Source organism: Dermacentor silvarum, chromosome 4 (genome assembly GCF_013339745.2).
Source record: "Dermacentor silvarum isolate Dsil-2018 chromosome 4, BIME_Dsil_1.4, whole genome shotgun sequence".
Lineage (NCBI taxonomy): Eukaryota > Metazoa > Arthropoda > Arachnida > Ixodida > Ixodidae > Dermacentor > Dermacentor silvarum.
Genome location: NC_051157.2, coordinates 222,858,181 through 222,882,691, shown reverse-complemented (window position 1 = coordinate 222,882,691; position 24,511 = coordinate 222,858,181).

Sequence of the window (24,511 nt, the reverse complement as noted above, 5' to 3'; positions counted from 1 at the left end):
CTCAGACATAGTTCATGTTGTGCGCATGAAGCCGTACATTGCGCGTCCGTAACTTTTTTTGTTTTTGTGTTTTGTTCTCTCATTCCCTTCTTTGTTTCTACTTTTCATTTATCTTTGGGAGATTGCTTCTTCGTTCATTGCCTGTGGCGGCGTGACGGCTACCTTTTTTGTGTACTTTCGCTTTGCCTGCCTTATTCTTCGTTATCTTCTACGCCTATATTTTTTTTAGTATCGAGGCGATGCTTTTGTTCGGAAGGGGGGATATTGCCACCGGTAGGTAGTGGGTCGAGGGCAAGAGTGGGTCGAGCCCAAGAGAAGAAAGAAGACCGCGCGCCCCTTCTCTGCTCGAGCCAGCCCCGACGGTCGCGTCTTCCGAGAGCCAGCTGCTCTACGGGTTATTAAACCTTCAAGTCTACTTCTAGAGGCTCGTGACAATATAAAGGTGCCTGGGCACATCCATCTCAGAAATGAACATTATTTTACAGGCAATTAGGCAGAGTGTTAGGACTGGCAAGGGTTCTTTCCCCAAAAGAGCACCAATCACCTGCAATACCTGTAATGCTAAGGACGCTGCAATGCGGCTGGTACTTCACCAGCAGTCTCATACATAGGCTGTCCCAGCTAACTTTAGCCAAGCTATTTAAAAAAATGATTAAAAAGCTACGATGCAAAATACGATTTTAAAATCTTTGGTGTTCGGTTGTCAGACCTCTGATGACCACACGCCTTAGGTTTTACCATCTTGCACCATGTTATTAAATGTTTTACTGTCATTAAACAGCTTGGCTAACGTTAGCCGGTACACACAGTATAAAGCTATGTATATTGGAATCTAAGTGGTGTCTGCTGTGACACATTGTACAGTTAAAACTTCATGAACATGTATTCTAAGTGAGTGAGTGAGTGAGTGAGTGAGTGAGTGAAACAACTTTATTTGGTCCACAATAAACACGAGTAAACTCGACGTCACTTGGCTAGGCCCACTCAGGGACCGTCAGGTCAAACCTGACGGCCCTCTCGCAGGCCCTCTGGACTGCCAGGATTCGAGAGGTCTGATCCTGGGCCTTAATAAGCTTCATCGTTTCCTCTTGGGTGAAAAGGGGACGGCCAGAGGCGCAGCCCCACAGGACATGCTCAAAGTTCGCATAACCACCACACAGGGGGCAGTCTGGCCTTGGGAACCGTTCGGGGTACATTATGTGCAGTGCCGCAGGGCTCGAGTGAGTGCTTGTTTGTAGAAGTCTGAAAGTGACTGCCTGGGCCCTGTACTGCGAGGAGTGCGGCAGAGGCGCACATAATTATCTATCTTTTTGATAGATAATTATGTTTGCAGATCTTGTACGAGCAGAGAGGCTCGGGTTGACCAGGAGAGGACCCATTACCCGGCGCACGGTAAGTCATAACTCGTGCAGCCGAGTGTGCCTCCTCGTTGGGGTTGAGTGAGGCACCCTCAATGTTTCCAAGCTGCGCAGGGAACCAGGCCAATGAGTGATCTTTGAGGTCTTTAGCGTTTTTGATATGTAGTGCCTGGGGAGCCACCATTTCCATCTGAAAGGCCCTGATGGCGGTCTTGGAGTCTGAATAAATCGTGTCATGTACACCATCCGTCAATGCAAGGGCAATGGCAACCTGTTCTGCAACGCTCGAACTATAAGTGCGGATGGTAGCGTAGCTGATGGTTTTGGAATCACAGTCGATGACCACTAAGGAGAAGGCTTCTCCTTGAGCGTACGAAGCATGTTCAATCCTTATCCAAGCGGGCACTGGAGCAGAGCTTTACCCCTGGCTCGTCTTCGTCCTTCGTTGTAGGTCGAATGCATATTGCGTGGTATCCAGTGTATAGAAATCTTGGATCTTACGTCGTTAGGCAGCTTGACAACGTCGGGATAGACGACCGTGGGGTTACGTCCCAGCATGCCAAGTATGACATGCCAAGTATGATTTTATCCTTGTAAGCCTGGAGATTCTTTGCAAGTGCAAAATATATAACACCGATGTGGCCAAGCAAAGATGAGTGAGCACTTCATAAATTGGTGTATTGACTGAGATCAATAAATTGATTTGTTCCTTTCTTATTTTAAGTTTGCTAATTTGTCATAGCCCACTCAACCATGTACAAAGAACTTGTCATCGCACATCCAGCTTTACTGCAAGTTACATAAGAGTTTGGCATTTATTGTGAAAACTTGCAAACCAATTAACCTCATGATATCAGGCAGACTCACCTATGCAGTGACTAAACAAGGACAGGTGTAGAACAAAATACCGTACATATGTTGTACACAGCTGTGTAGTATACCGTCGCTGTGATGAAAATTGGAGCCTCAGAATGACTGGGCGCAGGTTAGAGAGATTTTGAAGGAACGAAAGAAAAGCGTAGTTTCCATCAGGGCCCCAAATCAAAGCTCACATTTTGTTACGGAGCCTTATGTATGTGGATCACAATCGTAGTTCATTCCATTTCAGCTTTTGCTACTTCCTACCTTTCTATGGTCACAAAGTGTCGCTAAGCAGAAAATGTTCTCGGCCGAATGTGAGAGAATTCATATGCGCCCTTTGCACACCGGTCACACTTCGCCATTTGTCAGAACCAAGAAGAACTTCGCTTGCACAAATAAACAACTGTCGTAGCGTACCAGTCCGACACAAGAACGAACTTCGACCCGCCGTTATCGATCTACAGCTGGGAACTTCGCGGCCTCGCCCGTCTGCGCGCCAGCCTCGAGCCCCGGGAAGTACTCTTTCCGCGAATGCTCCGTTTTTTCGCCTTTGACCTGCCTTTTTTCGCCTCAATAATGTCTTCTACCTCTTGGGGTCAAAACCCGCCCGAGTGAAACCTGGCGCGTCGCCCCGTTGGCCCTGTCGGGCCACTGTGCGCGGCGAGTGATATCGAAGGAATAAAATCGGTTCTTGTTTCTCGGCGTTTTTCACAAGTCAAATTCACGACTCAGTGGCGAACTAGATTCTTCATAAACTCTGCACCATGGCAGCGCTCAGCTATATTACACGCACGTTCAGTACGTCAAACGCGTAAGCTGAGCGGAGCGTAAGTATAATATACGTTGCAAGCAATCAAACGATATGCGCTACATTGCATTGTTTGCATGAGATTCCTTGAGAGGACAGGCATTGGAAGACATTCATCATAACAGGGCACAGCAAGGGCGGATTACAAACATTGGAATGCTGCCAGCGTACCTGAATCGACGTGATCGATGTTTTCGAGTCTGTGGAAGACGTAAGAACTTCGCAGAGCGGAAGTGCTAGGATTTTCCAGCTTTACCGATCACCGGGATCTACGTGTATTTTGCCAACCACTATCGAAAACAGTTCGTTGCCGGCTGGTTGCTTATCAGCGCGCGATTGGTTATTGCTATGTAATACCGGCACTTGCAAATGCACTCGGGGACGTGTCGTTCACCTGCACGCGTGTTGCGCACCAGGGGACGCAAACCGCCGTATGAAAGCGCGCCAAAGAAATAGAAAAGGACTCCCAAGGGTGTGGGGCTTTAGTTGCCTGTCGGTGTACGCAAAATCTAAAACTCACGTACTTGGGACTGCTTTTCTTATAAATCCCCCACGAATGCGGCAGCTGAAAACGCGATCCTTTCTATATATTTGTATATAAGATCAAACGGGTGCGAGCAGCTGGCGATACATATTTGCTTCCTGCCCAAACAGCAGCGGTTTAGATATTTATTGTACACAATTACAGCAGCATTTGAGCAATTATGGCCACACACGAATTGGTTCTGACTGTAGCCCGCGAATATTCGCTAAATGTTCTGCACACGTATATATCATACATACATAATTATGGCGATAGGTTACAGCTGGCGATCAACTTAAAACAAAAGGTCTAAAAAAAACCTTGTGATAAGTGCATATAGGACTACAGGGGACGCCCACGGGCTTGAAGACGGCTCAATTATTCCCCGAGAAATCATCTTTTCGACTTCCGTTTGAATAACTTGTCGCTCATGCAAGGACACACGATAAGGTCTCCGGTGAATCGGATGGGCGTCGCCAGTGTCAATGATGTGTTTCGCAATGGAAGGCTGACCTAAAGGGCGACCATCCAAGTCAAAAATGTCGTTGAATGAGGCGAGCAAACGACGTAACTGGTCGGCGTTCTGACGCACGAGATCAGGAGAAATCATGTTGGAGACTTCGGGTAAGTTAGTTGGTGAAGAAGGCGATGAAGCACCTTGAGACGACGTTTCAGTCGTCAAGGCCGAGAGGTGGTAGTCTTCGCAAGATGACAGCGTGCCTAAAACAATGTCTTGCGGTAGAACGTGGCTGTATGGTACGAAGTTTAGAATAGGCAGGCACGTAGAATTGTTCGTAACATTGATGACACTATGAGGAAGGGCAATGTTATGGGTCAGGGGACGTCCGAAATAAAAGAGACGATGTAATCGCCGTCAGGCACAGCTGGGGAGGGCGAAAGAACGGCGCACGTCATAGCTTGGGGGGCAAGACGAATGTGCTCGGTTGAACACAATCTGCTGAAAACTTCCTCAGGAAGGTCAGAAGAGCAGGGCAAATCGAGGTGAACAAATCCCGCGGAGCAATCAATCAACGCCGAATGCGCTGATAGAAAATTGAGACTCAAAATAACGTCGTGGGGACCTTCTTCTAGAATAGTGAAAAGAACAGAGGTCTGACGGCCGGCGACACTGACACGAGCAGCGCACATTCCTATGACGGCCGGCGTTCTGCCGTCGGCGAACCACACAACACAGGATGCAGCAGGTGTCATGACTTTAGTCAGGCGTCAACGAAGATGGTCACTCATGACAGAGATCTGCCCGCCGGTATCAATTAAAGCCGTTACAAGAACATCATCCACATGCACCTGAAGTAAATTTCTATCCGTCGGCAGGATCAGCAGAGGAATTTCAGACCGGGTGGATGTAGCAGCGTCACCCCTCGGAGCTGCACCCGTCAGTTTTCCGACGAGCGCCGGTACATGGGCGACGGAGAACGGCGAAGAGTAGCTGGGCGAGGCAGGGGCCGTCGAGGATCAGGCGAACGACTCTGCCGTGTAAGTGGCGAGGCCTCATCACGGTGGTAAGGCTCTGTGGGTTCTTCCGGCGGTGGGCGACTACCTGGTGAGCTATGGTCTGGTTGGAATGCAGTTCGAAATGAGCGTGTCCAGGTGTTGCGGCAGTCACGAGAAATATGGCCAATACGTCGGCAGTTGAAGAAAATAGGACTGCCATATGGTGTTCGCCATTCCATTGGGTTACGATAGGGCCGTGAGAGGTACCGGTTCCGAGGAGCCGGGACAGTAGTAGTAAAGGCGTCGGATCGGTTGATGCGGCAAACGGAGGGAACACCAAGGTTCGCCAGTTCTTCGCCGAACGACAGAATGGATTAGGGAAACCGTCGGTCGAAAATAGTTCTGGGCATACGTCTGGGAGTTAACCGGCGATGCGGCCTCTATCTCTCGGCGAACGATGCGCACAATGCTTTCGGACATGGTCGGCTGAGGCGCGGAATCGTCTTCGCATGATAATGTAGCGGCTGTATTTGGAAGACGGGTATACTGATGGACAATTCGACGGCCTTTAGCTTCTTTGAAACGTCTGCGTTCACTTATGATGTCGTCGATGCTAGTGCAGTTCTTGTACACGAGCAGGTTAAAGGGCAGGTTAAAGGCATCGTCAGCTATGCCCTTCAGCACATGGTTCACCTTTTCATCTTCCGGCATTCGCTCGTTCACCTTGCGGCAAAGGGCAAGAACGCCCTGAATATACGTCACGTATGACTTAGTTGACGTGTGGGCGCGAGTTCCGAGTTCCCTCTTCGCGGCTCGTTGTCGCCCAACTGTCCTCCCGAAAAGGTCGCAGAGTTTTTTATTTCATTGCTCCCAACTCGTTAGCTCCTCTTCGTGTGTCTGAAACCAGACCCTTGCCGTGCCTTTCAAGCAGTAGATCAGATTGGCTAACATAACGGTCTGATCCACCTGTTACTTTCGATTACACGCTCATGCAGCTGGAGCCAATCTTCGACGTCCAGGTTGTCGGTCCCCGTAAACGTACCAGGGTCGCGGGGCTGAGCCACGATTACGGTTGGCATGGTGGGCACCGTTGTGGTCGCCGTTGTTGTAGCCGCTTCGTCAGTCGGCATGGTGGTAACGGCCAGGCTACGTCCGCTTCGTAGCTCCGTCTGGCATGAGATGTACCCAGCACATCCACCAAAATGTGACACAAGGATTAAAGTAACAGTGAAATCTATTTACAGCTGATATTACAAGAGACAGGAAGCGCAGGCAAGTCCCTAACGTTGTTGTCTTCCGACACCAGCTCGTGCCCCTCCTCTTCCACCTTGTTCCCAGCGTTGTAATAATATATTTCAACAGACCAAAAGAGAACTATCCAAAATACCATGTTGTACAGAGTGAAAATGCTGAAAAACCAGCCAGATTCATTTCTCCATTTCTGGTTGCCAAATATTTGACCGAAGCTTTAGGGTCAGGTTACAAAGTGATCAAAATGGCTAGCGGAGACCTTCTTCTTGAGGTCCCTCAATTTCTGTATCACCACACCGATCAATAAATAGCTCACGCGGAGTGGTATCAGAAGCAGCCCTCCTAGAATTATCAGAAGCGGAAATCCTGGAAGGGTGGAAAGATCAAAATGTCACCAATGTAAAACGTATCATCATCAGAGCGGACAACAAAGAAATCCCCACCAAACATCTTGTCCTAACATTTGGATCTAGCGGTCTGCCTGAAACCATCAAAACAGGACACATTAAGTTAACTGTTAACCCTAGACGGTGATTCCAATGCCAAAGATTCGGCCATGGCTCGCAGAGCTGTCGTGGTAAAATAACTTATGCAAGGTGTGTAGTCCAGGGCCACTCCTCCGACAACTGTAGTGGCACTCCTCACTGTGTGAACTGCAGTGGTGACCACGCATCCTACTCACGTTCCTGTCTTAACAGGAAAAATGAAAAGGACATAATCACCCTAAAAGTAAAAGAAAATATTTATTTCAAGGAAGCCCGTAAGAGGTGCTCACTTTTACACAGCACACTTTATGCTGATGTGGCACGTCGGGTGGAAGCGTCTCACCGGCCACTGCCACCTGCCCAACCCAGGCGCAGCGAGCTGTCGCTTGGGGCTCCTGCCCCCAGGGTGGAAGGAGGTAAGCCTACTCCACCCAACTAGCAAACAGGCCCGGTTACCCTAGGGTGGCCGGTACCACAACAGCCCTCGGCGACAGTTTGCGCTACGCGAAGCGAACCCGCAGGACAGCCAGCAGCTCCCATGGTGGGTGTAGTCAAGGCTGCCTCAACCTCTCCGGCCCCTGCTGGCGCTTGCAACAGCCGGCGCAGCTCATGCCCAAAGGCAGCCCCATCGACCTCCAGGCTGGTGGGCGCAAAGGTCTCGTCCTTCGCGGCGAGACTTTCTCGCGAAATTTCTCGCTCGCAAGAGCGCGTGTCCGGCGCCTCACATGAGGCAAAGGACACTACACCCATCCCGACGGCGCACCAAGCGCCTAAGGAGCGGCGAGGCTCCCTCGACCGCTTCAGAAAGGACAAATCCCGCGTTACAGAGCCTGGAAAGGGCTCTGTAATCTAAGCCAACACTTTCTTTTTTTTAGTTCACACAGCACCAATTTACTTTCAGTATGGATACACAAATCATACAACGAAACGTTTTTGGCTCCGGCTGCACGAGCGTGTCAGCGAAGGTAACAGGTGGGATCAGACCGTTATGTTAGCCAATCTGATCTACTACTTGAAAGCCACGGCAAGGTTCTGGTTTCAGACACATTAGGATCCTCGATGATGTGCAAGAACTTATCCACGAACACAATCCAAAAGTGCTGTGTGTACAGCAAACTCACTTCAAATTAGAACACGCAAACTTTCTTCGACAGTATGTTACGTTTCGTAAAGACCGCGATGATGCTCTTGCATCTCCATGCGGTGTTGCCATTATAATTCACAAAAGCATAGCGTATCAACGTTTACAGCTGCAAACGCCCCTTGAATCAGTGGCAGTTCGACTTGTTCTCCTAAACAAACTCGTCACCATTTGCGCACTTTACATACCCCCACATTACCACTTATACCGACATGAATTTCCGTCCTTTATAGACGAATTGCCAAAACCTTATCTTTTTCTTGGGGATCTCAATGCACACAGTGGTCTGTGGGGCGACTCGCATCGATGCGCGAGGCCGTCTAATTGAAGGCTTTCTTTTCTCATCCGGTGCGTGTCTGCTAAACAAAAAAGAACCTACACATTCTTGTCTCGCAAACAAAACTTTTCCTCCATAGATCTCAGCATAGCTTCTCCATCCATATTACCTGAACTTGAATGGAAAGTTATAAAAACCCTTATGGGAGCGACCATTCCCCTATACTGCTGAGAGCAGCAAGACAATACGAATCTCCACTACACGCTCCCCGTTGGAAGCTCGGTGCAGATGACTGGGAGAAATTCCAAACACTTACCAGTACGAGCTCGTGGACTGACATGTCTGCGGACTTGACGATGCCGTCGAGTATTTTACTAACTTCATATTTGATGCAGCATCTAAGTGTATCCCCCAAACAAGTGGACTTTCTAGCAAACGCCGTGTTCCGGGTGGAATGAACAATGCCGGAACGCGCGTGGGCAGCATAACAAAGCATGGAGACAGCTTCGCGATTCTCGTACTGCTGAAAACCTTGTCAATTTCAAGAAAATCAAGTCCCAAGGTAGGAGAACGTGCAGACAAGGCAGGAGAGACAGCTGGTAAAAATTCTTATCAAGTATCAATTCGTAAACGGATGAGGCCAAGATTTGGAACAGGGTCAATAGAGTAAGAGGGCGACAAACACATCGGCCTCCCCTGGTACACATGCAGGGAGACAGCCTGGAGGACCAAGCGAAACACCTGGGTGCACATTTTGAACAAGTGTCCAGTTCATCGCACTATTCTCCAGCATTTAGGAGATACAAATATGCAATAGAAAAACAAAAACTAAACCGAAAGATCATCGGGAACGAGCCATATAACCTACCTTTCTCCCTAGCAGAGCTGCATGCATCACTCACGCGTTGCAACCAATATGCCCCAGGCTCTGACCGCATACTATACGAAATGTCGAAGGACCTGTCCTCTGCAACGAAGAAAACCCTTCTCTGTCTATATAACTCCATATGGACCTCCGGCGAGATACCCTCTGCCTGGAAAGAGACCATAGTTTACCCTATCCTGAAGCAGGGCAAGGATCCATCGCCCGTATCGAATTACTGGTCCATAGCTGCCTCTGCGAAGTTTTCGAGAAAATGATAAACCGCGATCTGATACTTTTCCTGGAATCAAACAGGCTACTTGACCCATACCAGTGCGGTTTTCGCGAGGGTCGATCCACCACTGACCATTTGATACGTATCAAGGCACAGATACGTGCAGCTTTTGTTCACAAACAGTTCTTTCTGTCTGTATTCCTAGACATGGAAAAGGCCTATGACACCACATGGCGGTTTGGAATACAGAGACCTCTCCCACTTTGGTATACGTGGTAATATGATGTGATTGAAAGCTATCCGCTGAATCACACATTACGTGTTCGAGTTGGCAATGCTTTATCACGACCTTTTTTGCAGGAAACTGATGTACCCCAGGAAGGCGTGCTCAGCTGCACACTCTTCATTGTTAAAATGAACACGCTTCGTGCTTCGTTACCACCCGCTATTTTTTATTCCGTCTATGTGGATGATATACAAATAGGCCTCAAGTCCTGTAACCTCGCAGTCTGCGAGAGGCAGGTACAGCAGGGGTTGAACAAAGTGTATAAGTGGGCAGACGAAAACGGGTTCAAAGCAAACCCCCACAAAAGTTCTTGTCTTCTTTTCACCAGGAAGAAAGGTCTCGTTGCAGATCCCACTATCGAAACGTATGGAAAACAAATCCACATGAACAAAGAACACAAGTTTTTAGGCATCATACTTGACTCTAAGCTTACTTTCATTAACCACATAAAACATCTCAAGGCGAAATGCCTAAAAACAATGAACTTACTGAAAATTTTATCTTGCACATCCTGGGGCAGCGACAGGAAGTGTTTAATGAATCTTCACAAGAGCCTCATTTGGTCACGATTGAACTAAGGTGCCGTAGCATATCACACCACCACCCCGAGTGCGCTAAAAATGCTAGATCCTGTCCACCATCTAGGTATCCGCCTGGCAACTGGCGCATTCAGAACAAGCCCCGTCGAAAGCTTATACGTGGAATCAAATGAGTGGTTTCTCCATCTCCAGAGAACATACATGAGCTTCACATATTTTCTCAAAGTCCATTCTAATCATGAACATCCGTGCTCTACAACCGTTAACGATTTGAAGTGTGCAACGCATTTCCATAATCGACCCTCTATGAGGCGGCCTTTCTCACTGCGTGTAAGAGAACTTAGCGAAGAGATGGATGTCCCACTTCTAGAACATCGCCTAATGCCTCCATCTAAGCTGTCCCCGCCCTGGGAGTGGCAGGTGATAGAATGTGATCTATCCTTTGTAGCGGTCACAAAGCACGCTCCCGAGCTCGAAATTGCAATGCACTTCCGCGAACTTCAATCGAAGTACCCATGCTCGGAATTCTACACCGACGCATCGAAGTCCCATGCTGGCGTATCTTACGCGGCTGATGGCCCCTCTTTTTCTAAATCTGACGTATTGAACCCCCTAACAAGTATCTTCACAGCAGGAGCCTACGCAGTAGTGTCTGTGGTGAAACATACGGAGAAATTGAAGCTACAAAAGGCAATAATATTCACAGGCTCGTTGAGTCTTGTAAAAGCGCTAACATCTTTACAAAAGCATAAGAATCCTGTTTTTATTGAGTTTTACTCACTCTTGTGTAACATTTACCTATCTCGTAGACATGTAATAATATGCTGGGTTCCCGGCCATAGAGGAATCGAGAGTAATGTGCTTGCCGACGAAATCGCCAAATCAATGGCATCGCAAGGTATTGATCTTCGCGCTGCTGTCCCTGCTACAGATCTGAAGCCTTTCCTACGAAACAAACTGCGAAGGCACTGGCAACGCTTGTAGGACGCCGAAGCAAATAATAAGCTCCACTTGATTAAGCCACAGTTATGGTTCTGGCCCTGTACAACTAAAACACGACGAAGTGATGTCCTATTCTGTCGTCTCAGAATAGGACACACATATGCTACTCACAATTTTCTATTGAACGGTAATGATCCTCCAACCTGTGGTAGATGTGACGAGAGGCTCACCATCCTCCACGTCCTCTTGGAGTGTCGGGAAGCCGAAAGAGAAAGAAAGAAACATTTTCCGCTAGCATATCACTATTGTGTCCCTCTCCATCCCGCTATGTTTCTCGGTAAAGAACCGCTTTTTAACACCAACGCAGTCCACGCATTCTTGAACGATGTTGTGCTACATGTTATTAGCCCAATAAGTGCGTAGCGCATCCTCTCTCCAGAGGATGCGCTGTTTAGGCACTTGTGCTTCTGGCTAATTCTTGCATCTTTAATATTTTGTTAGTCATATCATTACTTTGAAATGCATTGTTCATGTCCATAGTACACATAATTAGTCATTGCCATAATCTTCTTGCGTATAGATTTTACGCACTTTAGGCGACTGTTTTAGCCCCCTTTACAGCCATGCCACATCTAATGTTCATATAATTCACTATTCATGTACCACTAACAAGCCATTACCATCGTTTTGGCGCTCTTTGGCCACATCTGGCCCTTGCGCCAATAACCCACCATAATCAATCAATCAAACATTCACTCTGCATAAAGATATTCACTCTGCATAAACATATTCAGAGTGAAGAAGTGTTTCCTAGATCATATAATGTGCTCCGCAGGGACAGGACAAACAGAGGAGGAGGTGTGGCATTACTCATCAGGAACACATTGCAATATGAACCCTTCCATTTATTAGTGTAAGCGTATGGTGTAAACTAGTTATGACCGATATGACATTAGTAATCGGGGTCATTTATTGATCTCCAGCAAGCCCTGTCGACTACCTCCAAAAGATTGATGAACAGTTAAATACTCTAACGAACAGTGGAAGCAGAATTATACTTATAGGTGACTTTAATTTGCCCGGTGTAGATTGGGACGCGCGAGTTCCCGGCTCTTGGAAAGGCCTCATGCTGACTCGATGTTAGAGATTATGACGAAGTATGGTCTCATTCAGACGGTCAAGAAACCCACTCGAACTCAAGGAAACTGTAATTCGCTGTTGGATTTAATATTTCAGTTTGGAGAAGCTTTTGATTATAAAATAGATATTCACGAGGAAATTTCGGACCATAACAGTGTACTTGCTACTATTAATGTTAATAAGAAGTGCGCCTCAAAACAGGAGGTGGTAGACATTTATAATTTTAACGCAGCTGATGACACTTAAGTTATTGACTACTTAGAATTCGCCTTTGACACAATGCCACAAGATGATAGCGTTAAGAACCTGTGGCAATATTTCGTCTCAACTGTCAGAAATTGTTTGAAGAAATTTGTACCACTCAAAAAAAGCGGTCTCGAAAAGAAAGTCCCTGGATTATTCGAAATATCATCCATTTAAAACCACGTCTCCAACGTGCTCGTAAAAACAAACCCAAACATGGCAGCGTAGTTGCTACTACGCTGCCATTCGCAGGTGCGCAAGTGCGAAAAGAGCTCAAGGAGGCCAAAACGCATTTCCATTTTACAACATTGACACAGTATATGAGGAGCGCTCCCCAAAAGTTTTGCAGGTATGTCTCCGGCTGTAATCCAATAATAAACGGAGTACTAAAAAACTGTGCTTTATGCTGTGAACCGAAATCAATCGCTGAAGCTTTTAATAGTTTCTTTGTGTCGGTATTTAATTCAAAACAAGGCGAACCCTGAATGGAAGCTTCGTCAGGCAGCCAGCAATGTAATGGCATTGTCATACCGCGAGAAGGCGTAATTTCATTACTCTTAAAGCTGGATCCTAAGAAGTCACCTGGTCCTGATAAGATACCTAATTATTTTTTGAGGCGTTACTGTGAATGGGTTTCCTATTTTTTAGAGAAGATATTCATAGCATCGTTACGCGAGAGCACTGTACCGAGTGACTGGCTGTTAGCAAAAGTTGTGCCCGTCTTTAAAACTGGTGATAAATTGGACATTTCCAATTATCGTCCTATATCTATCACATGTTCTGCATGTAAAATATTAGAGCATATATTATCTAAATATGTTCTACAATACATTGAAAGTCATCAACTTTTTTACGGCAAGCAGCATGTCTTCCGGAGCCGTCTCTCGTCAACAACACAACTTTTCGAAATTACTCATGCTTTTGCTACAGCCTTAAACTCGACAGAACAAATTAATGTTATTACTATAGATCTGTCCAAGGCCTTCGACAGAGTGTGTCATGTAAAGCTTTTACACAAACTGCACGACTTTGGTATTGATGAACAAGTTATCAATTGGATCGAGGCTTATTTAACTAACAGAGACCAGTTTGTGGTAATAGACGAAGAGTGCTCTTCGACTGCAGCAGTTTCCTCCGGCGTTCGGCAAGAGTCCGTTCTGGGTCGTATAGTGTTTTTATTATATATCAATGATATCGCGAAGGACATACATCCTCTCGTCGAAGTTCGATTGTTTGCGGATGATATTATGTTATTTTGTCGCATAAAAAGCCTGCAAGACCAGGTCGTGTTGAATGGTTCTTTGAAAGTTGTATATGACTGGTGTGTAAAGAGGAACGTGCTAATCAATTATGAAAAGTCTGCTTCTATGATTGTGTCAAAGAAGAAGACGCCATTTGTGTTCCCGTACATAATTAACAACATAGAAATAAAAAGCGTTCCAGTAAATTAAAATATTTAGGAATTGCGATTTCTCTAACATGAACTGGAGTGATCATGTACAAAATATATGTGGAACAGCCAACGAAAACTTAGATTCCTACGGCGAAAGCTAAAAGATGCACAACCGGATGTCAAACTAAAAGCATATACATGAATAGTAAGGCCAACTCAGGAATACGCAAGTATAATTTGGGATCCAAATCAGAAATATCTTACTGACAAGCTTGAGCGTGTTCAGAGAATGGCAGTGAGGTTTGTATTTTCCTGTTACCGAAGAACGCAGTCCGTAACAGAACTTCTTGCACGTGCAGAGCTACCAACTTTGGCTGTTCGCAGAAACGTTGGTAGGCTTAAGTATCTTTACCAGCTCTATCACAATGGATTCAATTTAAATTCTCGCTTATACTTGCGGCCGCCCGGTAGACGGTCATCACGTAATAACCATCCATTTGCAGTTATGCCCTACGTGCCAAGAGTTGATGTCTATAAATATTCGTTTCAGCCTAAAACAAATATAGAATGGAATAACCTTGACCGACGAGTATTTCACAATACTTGTTCATAGAAACTTTTGAAAAAGAGCTGGAACTGTGCTGTATTAATTGAATGTACCATTCCCACCCTGTAACAGCGCGGAAGGGCTAACAGTATTCGAAAAACAAAGTCAATCAACATTTTTTATCCAGTAAAAACAACTGAAGAAAATCTCCCTCTGGAAGTTGTCTACGAGCGTACCGAAGTAAATCGACTTTCAAGCCATAAATTTCATAGATGTTTGCGTCAATGAAAATCTTTGTTGTAATTTTCACACCACAAAATTTGCGTCTGATCTGAGTAAAACCGCTGGTTGTCTGTATAAAATCGCTCATTTTTTGCCAACCACCCCCCCCCCCCGGTTAAAGATATCCGTGTATTACGCACTTGTATACTCAAGGTTATCGTACTGCATTCTTGTTTGGGGAACTACGACGTCCAGTAATTATCCTGAACTCATTTCATTTCAGATGCGCGTTTTGCCTGATACAGAGGGGCATTATGGCCGACCTGCAGGTGTACCTACTACGTCACCGCTATTTCAGATAAATGGCAGCGTTAGATACATCACAGTAAGCTACCAAAGTTCCCACACTAATCCAAAATATCCCACAATTACGATACTCCCTAATGCAAAATTTTAGTGTACCTGTATACGTGTTTTCATTTCGCGATATATTGGCAATGGGCAATGGGCCAGTGCCGTCCGCACCTTCGCGGAGTGAGGGGCAGTATGCGAACCCTGGCATGATGAGCGGCATCGATGCCAGCTGTGGAAAAAAAATTTACGCCTCTTCACGAAGTGAATGGCGCCTCTTCACGAAACGCCTCTTCACGAAACGAGTGGGCGAAGCACTCGGGATCGTTCTTACCGTAAATCACCCGTGACATTGCCCACTCGCGCATGTAAATGAGTGACAACGCGTGTGTACAGTATATACAATGTTTTATTTGTCATAACTCGTATGTCGTGTTGAGTTATGGATTTCGTTTTCTCTTCATTATCACTGCTTTCTGGTGCGCGAAATGTAGAGCCAATGGTTCTTCGATCGGATCTAGCCTGAAGTCGGCAAAGACAAGGTCTATGCACGTTCCCCACGTGGTTGTTGGTTGTTTCCAGTCATGCGAAATGCATCGCAGAGCGTATCGAGACGTCATATACGGCACAAGCCAGTCACTGTCCATGATGTCTACGTTGAAGTCTCCGAAAAGTACGAAGGGGTTGTTCTGGTACTTTGTTTCGTATTCGCGCATAGATAGATCGATGTACTATTCTACGTTGCCTCGGGGATGACGAAGGTGCGAGCAGTGGAACGAGTGTGCTCGCCCGGTTACGCCGAGGGACGCCGATGCTCAACCCAGGAACGGGCGCCTAAGAGCTGAGCTCTAAAATCTTTTAAATTTACTATTAATCGAACAATTAGAATGAGGTCGATATACCCTATATTTATTTTGCTACCTTTGAGACGATTTTCTCTTATGTGCATGTTGCCAGCTTTGCTTTATTACAGCGAAGCTGTTAAGGGCTCAGTGTTCGATGGTCGCGTCCGGATGTAGAAAAAATTTGGTTGATCCCTCTTATATAGGAATCGGTATAGAACACGAAAGTGAAACGTGTCTTCACAGAAGTAGTGTAATGTTTATTGCACATTGATATATAATGTCTATTGGTGTTTTGTGGCTAAAGCGCCCTTAGGCGTTGATGCACCCACGCTGACGCCTGGTGGAACGTCTCCTCCATCACGACTACCAACGTCGATGACCATGAGCAACCGTCGTGCATATGGAAGCTGCACTACGCTGCACACGCTAGCACAACGCGAAAGACGAAGCACGTAACTGACACACTAATACAACGCGCAAGACAAAGCACGTAACTGCATCGTCACCGAGTCAAATCAGCGCGTACAGCGCGTCGTAATTGCAGCCTCCGCGATCAACTTCAGAAACATTTTCAGAGCTAATTGCGGAGGCCACGCTCCGCTGTGCTGAGTACGGTGAACGCCACCTAGATGGCGTTGGTAGTGCTTCTTGATGCCAGCGTCCCTTCGAATGCTGGCATCGAGGCGTCGTAGTGCTGAGACCACCGAAGCGTTCACTGTCGGTGCGCGTTAGTGTCATAATGCAGTACTTCTCTTTTCTGCTCGTAGGCGGCGGCACCGCCCCGAGCAAGAGCGCGGGTACACGGAGGAGTGTTATGCCCAGACCACACGTACGCTTGCGGGCGCGCGTAAGCTCGTGTCTACGCGCTTTGCGGTTGCCGCGCCTAGCGAGGAATGGCGGTTTGCATCCACAAATACGCGCGACAGCGCGCGCTCACTGGCCTCACTTGTTTACACCTTGGCAGACGCCACTTCGTATTCCGTTGTTGGCAGTGCTTCAAAATGCTTCAATATCTATACACGTAATTGTTATCTTTTTGGAGCTGTTAGATCAGCACAAAAAGTGAAGAAGCACTTTCTTGCATAATATAATTCTGCTTAACTGAGAGTTGAATGTACCGCGCCGTCACTGCGTAGCCAGGCGCGCCGACGCGAGGCAGCCCAGGCGCGCGATAACTGAGAGGAGCTGATCACCGAGATCGCGCCGCGTTTCGACGCGTACGAGCCGTGCCGCACCATCTGCGCATGCGTGGGCGCGCGGACGCGAGCTTGCGCGCGCTTGAAAGCGTACGTGTGGTCTGGGCTTTAGATATATAAGGCGCGTCTGTGTAGCTCTCTGCAAATGCGTTTGAGGCGCAATGGGTTAAACGCTCGGCGATCTATCGTCGCGGACCGAGAGGTCGTGGGTTCGATTTCCAAATTTTGCATGTTTGTGGAACTTTTTCTTCTGGTTTCTTTCTTTGTATTATGTTCTATGACGTATTTCCGTGACGGAAATACGTCAGTGAAGTCTTGGTGGACCCCGGCATAAAACACTTTCGTGTTAAAATATGTCGCAGTTTCGCCCGAAAGGCCAAGCATCGATTGCGATAGCAAATTAGTAGAGGGCAATTCGGAGTAGGGATAGTAGTTTTATCGGCTGCATAAACTTATACACATTGGCTTACTAACTGAATTAACAATCGTGGTGTCAGCGCGCACAAGCAAACATGAACAGATCACACTAAATGACCGCAGCGTACGACTGTCAAAACGCTGGCAGCAAGCGCAGGTTCGCGCGGTCTATCGCTTCAACGGAAACTCAGCGGCGAATGCACAGAGCATACAGAGGTCAGAGCCGTGTGGAGATAAGAGACGGTGCGGGCGACCGGCACCGCCAGCCAAAGGAGAAGTTGTTGGCAGAGGAGAAGCTGCCCCCCCCCCCCCCCTCTTCCCGTTTCTTGCTGTCGCGTGGAAGATTGAGTGGCAAGGTACGCCTTTGGTGCCAGGGCACAGCGCCGCCCCGCCTCCCTCCCTCCCATACCCCCACAGCCTTTCGGGCGACGGTTGCGTTTGCTTTCCACCGTGCGTTCGCTCTCCGTGTTAGCGCGCGGGGGAGGACAGTGAGAAGGCAGCGTGCGAGGGAGGGGTTGCGGCTTCTGCTCTTAGAGCAACTTGTACTTTGCGCGGCGCCCGGCGTTTGGGCGCACCGTATTTTAAAAGCGATCTGCAACACAGCTCCTACCTTTGTATGCGCTGTGCTTTCGCCGCTAAGTTTCCGTTGAAGCGATAGACCGCATGAACCATCGCTCGCTGCTACTGGCGCGCTTGCTGACGCCAGCGTTTTGACAGCGGTTGTGTGCGGTCACACAAACAACGGGCAGAACTGTTGTCGACGGCGGCGGCGTTTTGCCCGTGTTCGCACTAAACGCGCGCTGCGTTGGTGACGTGTTTATAAAGAACGTGCCAACCTTTGCCGTACACCCTATGGCGGTGTACCGAAGCGACCATTAAGGCCATAGTTCCTGTGGTCACTAATAAATGAAAACAACCGGATCATATATATTTCTCATTATTTAATAAATCTAATAACCAATTACACCATCACATCTTGTAGTCATAATTAGAAATACATAATTCCCACCATAGTACAGCTTCGCTGGTCTTCCATCTCCACCTCAGTGGAAGGGCTGACAGTTTTTCGACAGAGTTTTAGAACTGACATTTAGAGCGCATCTCTTTAGCGCCCGTCCCTGCGAGGAGCGTCGGCGCTGTCACTCGGCGTTACCGAGTGAACGAGCACAGCGATATCGCTGAGCTCATTTGGAGAAGTACCGTGTAAGACGGCCGACGGCCGCTACGAGAAGCGCGCCGTATACGCATCCGCGGCGAGCAGGGAAAAGACAAAGAAAGAACCAGAAAGCTCGCTTTCTTCTGCGGCAGCGGTGGCGCCGACCAAGGCGGCAGTAGCGCACCCAGGATCACTGCAAGGGGGGGGGGGGGTAAAATTTTGTGGGGGGTGGGAAGCAAGCACTTTGCATAATATGCAATTTCCGTGCTTGAGCCAGAGCAATCTATGAGTAAATAAAATGCCTAATAATTATAACAATGACAGCAAGGTTGATGGCGATGTTTATTTCTTCGGCGTTTTACTCAAAGTAATTCTAGAGTGAATGAACGATAGAGTGTGTTTGTTAATCGGGAGAATTCGACCTCAAGCCACCTCCTGAATTGAAATGAGAACGTGAACAAAGCGCTGAAGGTACACGTTGGGTGGTAGGGCTGGAAGCGGGGGGGGGGGGGGGTTGCAGCGGCTTCGGTCTTAGGTCGACCTCAGAGGGGGGGGGGGGTTAACACCCGACCCTCCCCCCCCCCCCCGTCGGTGCGCCACTGCAAGGGGGGGATGCGAAAATCAAACCAGAAATCGCGCCTTCTCGCAAAGCGTTCGTCGCAAGGGCATTCCGATAAATGGTGCGGGTTGCCTAAGCTGCGGTTGCCGGGAAACGGTAACTGTGTGGCTCGTCTATCTATACAGCATAGCGCCGTGCGTTGCGGTTCTGCCAGTCGGTGTGGTGATTGGTGCGATGCCTCAATATATAGCGAAATGAAAACACGCATAGAGCTGCGTTCAGGTTTCTCATTAGGAACTATCGTAATGGTCAATGACTTTCTTATATATCTAAAACTATAATGTATCTTTGTATCGCTCATGCGATAAGTTTTGTATGCATTGTAGGTATTCTTTTTTCTTGTAAAATTTTATGCATGTTGACTTGGTACGTCATTGTTTAGCCTGCTTGTAAAATTCATTGTGAGATCGTCGTGCTTGTGCACGATGCCAAATGTTCTATGGGTGACCACAACAAGCGTGCACAGAACGCAAATCTCTTTATTCTTCCCCTCGTTCCTACCAGATGTCCTCTCGGCCACTCTCCCGGGTTTTGTTTCATCCATGCGCCGCAAAGAAGAGATAAAATTGGCAATGGCTGCTATTTCCATCGCACCGTTTTTCGTCGTGTAGCCGATGGTCTTGAGTACTCCTTCTTTTGTAGCCAATTTTACCACTTTAAACGGACCCACAAGTTTGTGTTAGGACCACCATATGCTTTCCGCACCATAACCATATCGGCATTGCAATTACGTGAATATTAGTGTTATGACGTTTGTCAAATCATCTCTTCATTGCTTCCTTATGCATCCTTTGCTTTTCTCAAGTTGCACTTTGGACTCAAGTTTCTGTGGCTTAGAATTTCGCATACCTTCCTTAAACTTACCTCCATAGGGGTGGTCCGATTCCCTCCCGGCTGTGGCCATTTTGTGAAGATGAGACAATAAATCATTTTTTTCTGTTTCTAGCACCGATTGGAAATGCCAAAAAATACTTTGAAGCACCAGTCAGTCACACAATGGTGAATTTTTTTTTGCAGAAATGGTCTTTCTCGGAGCCTCCTCTCGAAAAATGTCAGATAGGTGCTTGCTCAGGCCACTGATCAGTTTAGAGTTGCCTCAAAACATTTTTACATCATTTTCTGGTTCTTTATGTTAGGTTCTGCTTTTTTTATTGGTTGGTTGGTAAAAACTAATTCTGCATTTTTTTAACTTTCGACAAATATTTCAGCTGTTTTCTCGGCGATACTAATAAGCTTCTTCTAAATCTTCGTCATAGTGGGTATGCGCCATAAGCGGAGAGCAAACGAACAAGCAAATCGCAGGGCGGCCCTAGCAGTGTTCCCGAACAGCTCTTCTTGTCGCAAGTCAGCGCCGGACAAAGCCATTCTGGTAAGAATTCCACGCGTGATCACGCTCGCAGCGCTTTGGTCTCTGCAAACAACATGGCAAGCATACACGGTCGACTGAATTCCGTAAATGTGGAATATAAATCACAGTAGTCGCTCCCAGTAGACGTTCCTCTTCTACTTTTACTCAGTGTCTCATGTTACGGTTTTCCATTGCGTTGGTGTGTGCGCGCGGTTTTTTGTTCGTCAAAAATGGAGAACAACGTCAACTTTCTACTCTTATAATATAGGCCGGTTTACTGGAGCTTGTATTCTGCACGCAAATGCGGACGGGGGTCACATTTGCAAGCCGCAGCCGTGCCACTAATAATCTGCCCGGCATCAGGGGAAGTATTCTGTAAGAGTCCACCTAGTGGCCATGTCCATTTCGTCTGCTGCTGAAATGCTCATTGGCTGTGGCGCGTGGCGTGTGCCCCAGCCCAGCCAATCAGAACGTTAACAGCAGACGAAATGAACATGTCCACTAGGTGGGCTCTTACAGAATACCTCCGCAGGATTGTATGTACTGCCCTCTTATCAATAATTCAAGCGTAAGAGCTATTTCCGAACACGAGCTCTGATTCTCCTTGTCTCTGCTATTCGAGTCACCCGTTCACCTTGCTCAGACGCTGCTGTGTCAAGAGCTCTGTGCTGCGACGGTATTTCTGAGATACAAACGCTTCAGCTGTGTGACTACTTCAGAATATTGCCATCTTCTGTGTTGCACTATTTGATGTTGATTTTAGCCGTTAGCTAGAGTAGAGTGTGACTACAGACTGTTGTTCTTACTTAGCCTCTGTGGGCGCCTCGTTCTAGCGCTGCTGTCCATATAAGTATCGACAGTCTAAACGCATTTTTGCCATCGCCGTCGTCGTCGTCGCCGTGAGGTCCCGTATAAAGTCCAACGGCAATAAAACCATCACCGTGCGCCGTACGCTGTGCGTGCGAGTGAAACTTTGCGAGGGTGAGCCGGCAACCGCAGCCTTACCTCGCGCACGTGAGAGAAGGCGGCCGGGAACGCGCGCGGTCTTCGCTCGTGTGTGAGGCTCGGTGAGGAGGTGACGGAGACGGAGGTGGGGGAGGGGGCGTTCTGCTCTTGCGGCTGCTTCTCACGGTGCTGCCGCGCGGGCGCCTATCTTGAGAGATGGGCGATGGGTACGAAGTGCATGCAGCGACTGCCGTTAGCTTCGTATGCGCTGTTCTTCGGACATTTAGTTCGTGTGGAAGCGAGACGCGCTCCACACGAACTCCAGCGCGAAGGTCAATTTGCTCACTGCTGTTAGCCCGCTTTCTCACTCCAGCGTTTTGACGAGTTTCCACGGTCATCGAGCGAGATGTGTTCACGTTTACCTGTGCGCGCGTGACACCTCGCTTGTCTATTTAGTTAGTAAGCGAATGTTTACAATTTTATGCGTCCAAATAAACTACTATCCTTGCTTCGTATAGCTCTCTATTAATTTGCTATCGCAATCGATGCTTCACCTTTCGGGCAAAACAGCGACCTTTTTTAGAACTAGGTAATTGGGACTAGCTCATTATACAGAATGGCAGTAAGGTAGAAAGTTGGACTAGTTGGAATGCATGCACACTTGAAATGAGCACAGAACACGACATCGACATTACAAGGAAAAAAACGAGGGCTGCTATCAATCGATGGTAATTAAGAACATCACACAAACGGAACACATGACGTGCACGCATATGCCATTAAGTCCCATTATCAAATAAGTCAGTAAGCAGATGCGTCTCGCTGTTTAACACAATAATAATTCAGATACGTAAATGCCAAGCTATACTTGTGCATGTTGCAAGTTGCATGCTACTTTAATTATCAAAATAGTCACAATTCATTGGTTATATCGGTTCATGCCGTAATAAATGTAATTGAAATCTCATTGGCAACCTTGCTGCTGTCTTGCGCGACATGGCTTATGCCTCATTATACGACAGCACACTTAATTAGGTGGGAACATTCAACAGCCGTCCACACTTTATAAAGGATGCTATCATTGCAAGAAAAGATGCAACTGGCCGACTTCACTGCGCAATTTTGATTTGCTTGTTTTATGTGCTGTCTTCTACTGTTTATAAAAAAGCCGCAGTTTGGCCTAAAAGGCGAAGCATCGATTGTGATAGCAAATAAGTGGATAGGTATACAAAGTAAGGTTAGTAGTTTTATCGCCTGTATAAGCTTGTAAACATAGGCACACTAACTAAATTAACAAGGATGGTGTCACGCGCGCACAAGCAAACATGAACGTATCTCACTCGATGACCGCGGAAAGTCGCTGTGAAAACGCTGGACTGGGTCAGCGCCGCAGCAGCAGCGAGCGAATTAAGCTTCGTGCCGGCGCTCGCATCAACGCCATCTTAGCCCTGGAAACAAAGGGAGGGCGGACTCCGTGCCCGCCGCAGATGCCTTTCAAGATACAGCCGCGCGGGCGGGGGCTCGCGGCGCAGAACGCCTTCCATACCAGCGGGACCGCGCGGCTGCAGTAAAGCGTGGCCCCTCCACCTGCCCAATCTCCCCTACCCCCCCCCCGGAGGCTTCCGGCCAGGCAGGAGAGCGCGACCGCACGGCCTCTCCACCTCTCCGGAGCGTTGTGCGGGAGTGGAAAACTGGGCGCTTCCTTCCCGCTTCGTGCACGAGCCGCGATTGCTGGCTCACCGTCGCATGCTTTCACTCGCACATACAGCGTACGGCGCACGCGGACCATTTTCTCGCCCGTGGACTTTATGCGGAACCAGACGGCGACGACGACGCCGACTGCAAAAATTCATGTAACTGCTATCGCCATATAACTGCTATCGCAATAAAAGGGGTCGTTGCCTGCTTTTCACATTGTTGCACACATTTTACATGAAGTAGAGAGAGTTATAATCAGGGGGGGGGGAGCATTACGCGAAATACCTTTTCAGAATACTCTCATATGCTACGAATAGCATAAAACAAAAATTCAATGCAATAAATTAAGTGCCATATATAATTACCTTTAAACTGACGATTACCGCTGGTGCAGAAAGAATACAACATCAGCAACATATTAGAGGTTTATTTGGCCCTGCGCAAAAAACTTGCATCAAATCAAACATAAAACTGCTTGAATAATGCTTATCACGCCCTGACACTTTGAACATAAATTAACGATGGTGTTTATCCTAGCCCAAACAGCTAAATATATTGCTATTGTAGAAAATGCATTATAATATATGAAATCAAATCAGAGTTCATCTCCAATACATTTTGACAAACAATGTTTGCTGGTCAATCTAAGCACATCGTGCTTTTTAGAAGACCAGGCAGCAGGTGGTACATCTTTCAATAGAGATATGAAGCACAATACAATTAACATTCAAAATGATACAACTTCAAAGAAAATATGCAGTCACGTAAGAATACAAATAAAAATCACATATTACAATAAACCGTTGAATACCACTTCCACACTTGTTTCATCAAGTTAATTAAAGATATCGGGGACATAATTTCTTGTTTTCTTTCCATAGTTTAACATTCGTTACTTAAAATATCTTTCTGTTTTTCGTAACGTAATATCTTTTTATTGCGATAGCACTTATATGGACATTCAAAGCGGATTTCTGCCGTTGGCGTCGCCGTCGCCGTGAGGTTCCGTATGATGTCAATGGTGATGAAATCGTCGCCGCGCGCCGTATGCTATATGTGCGAGTGAAAGCGCACGAGGGACGCGCGCTTTCACGTGGAGCGAACGCACGGCGGAGAGCAAACACGTTCGAAAGGCCGACGGGGGCGGGAGGGAGTGAGGAGAAGCGACGTTTAGCTGCGGCACCAAATGCGTAATTATATAAAAACTTTACGAGAGAGAGAGAATAAAACATTTATTAATGAAAATTATTAGTCGTTTTGTTGTCAGACCTCCTAGTCCGGAAGACCATTGGCTTTTGCTGCCGTCCGGGCTCGGTTGACCAGGGCTTGTTGCTGTTCTGGGTCCGAGCTGGACAGGGTCACCTCCCG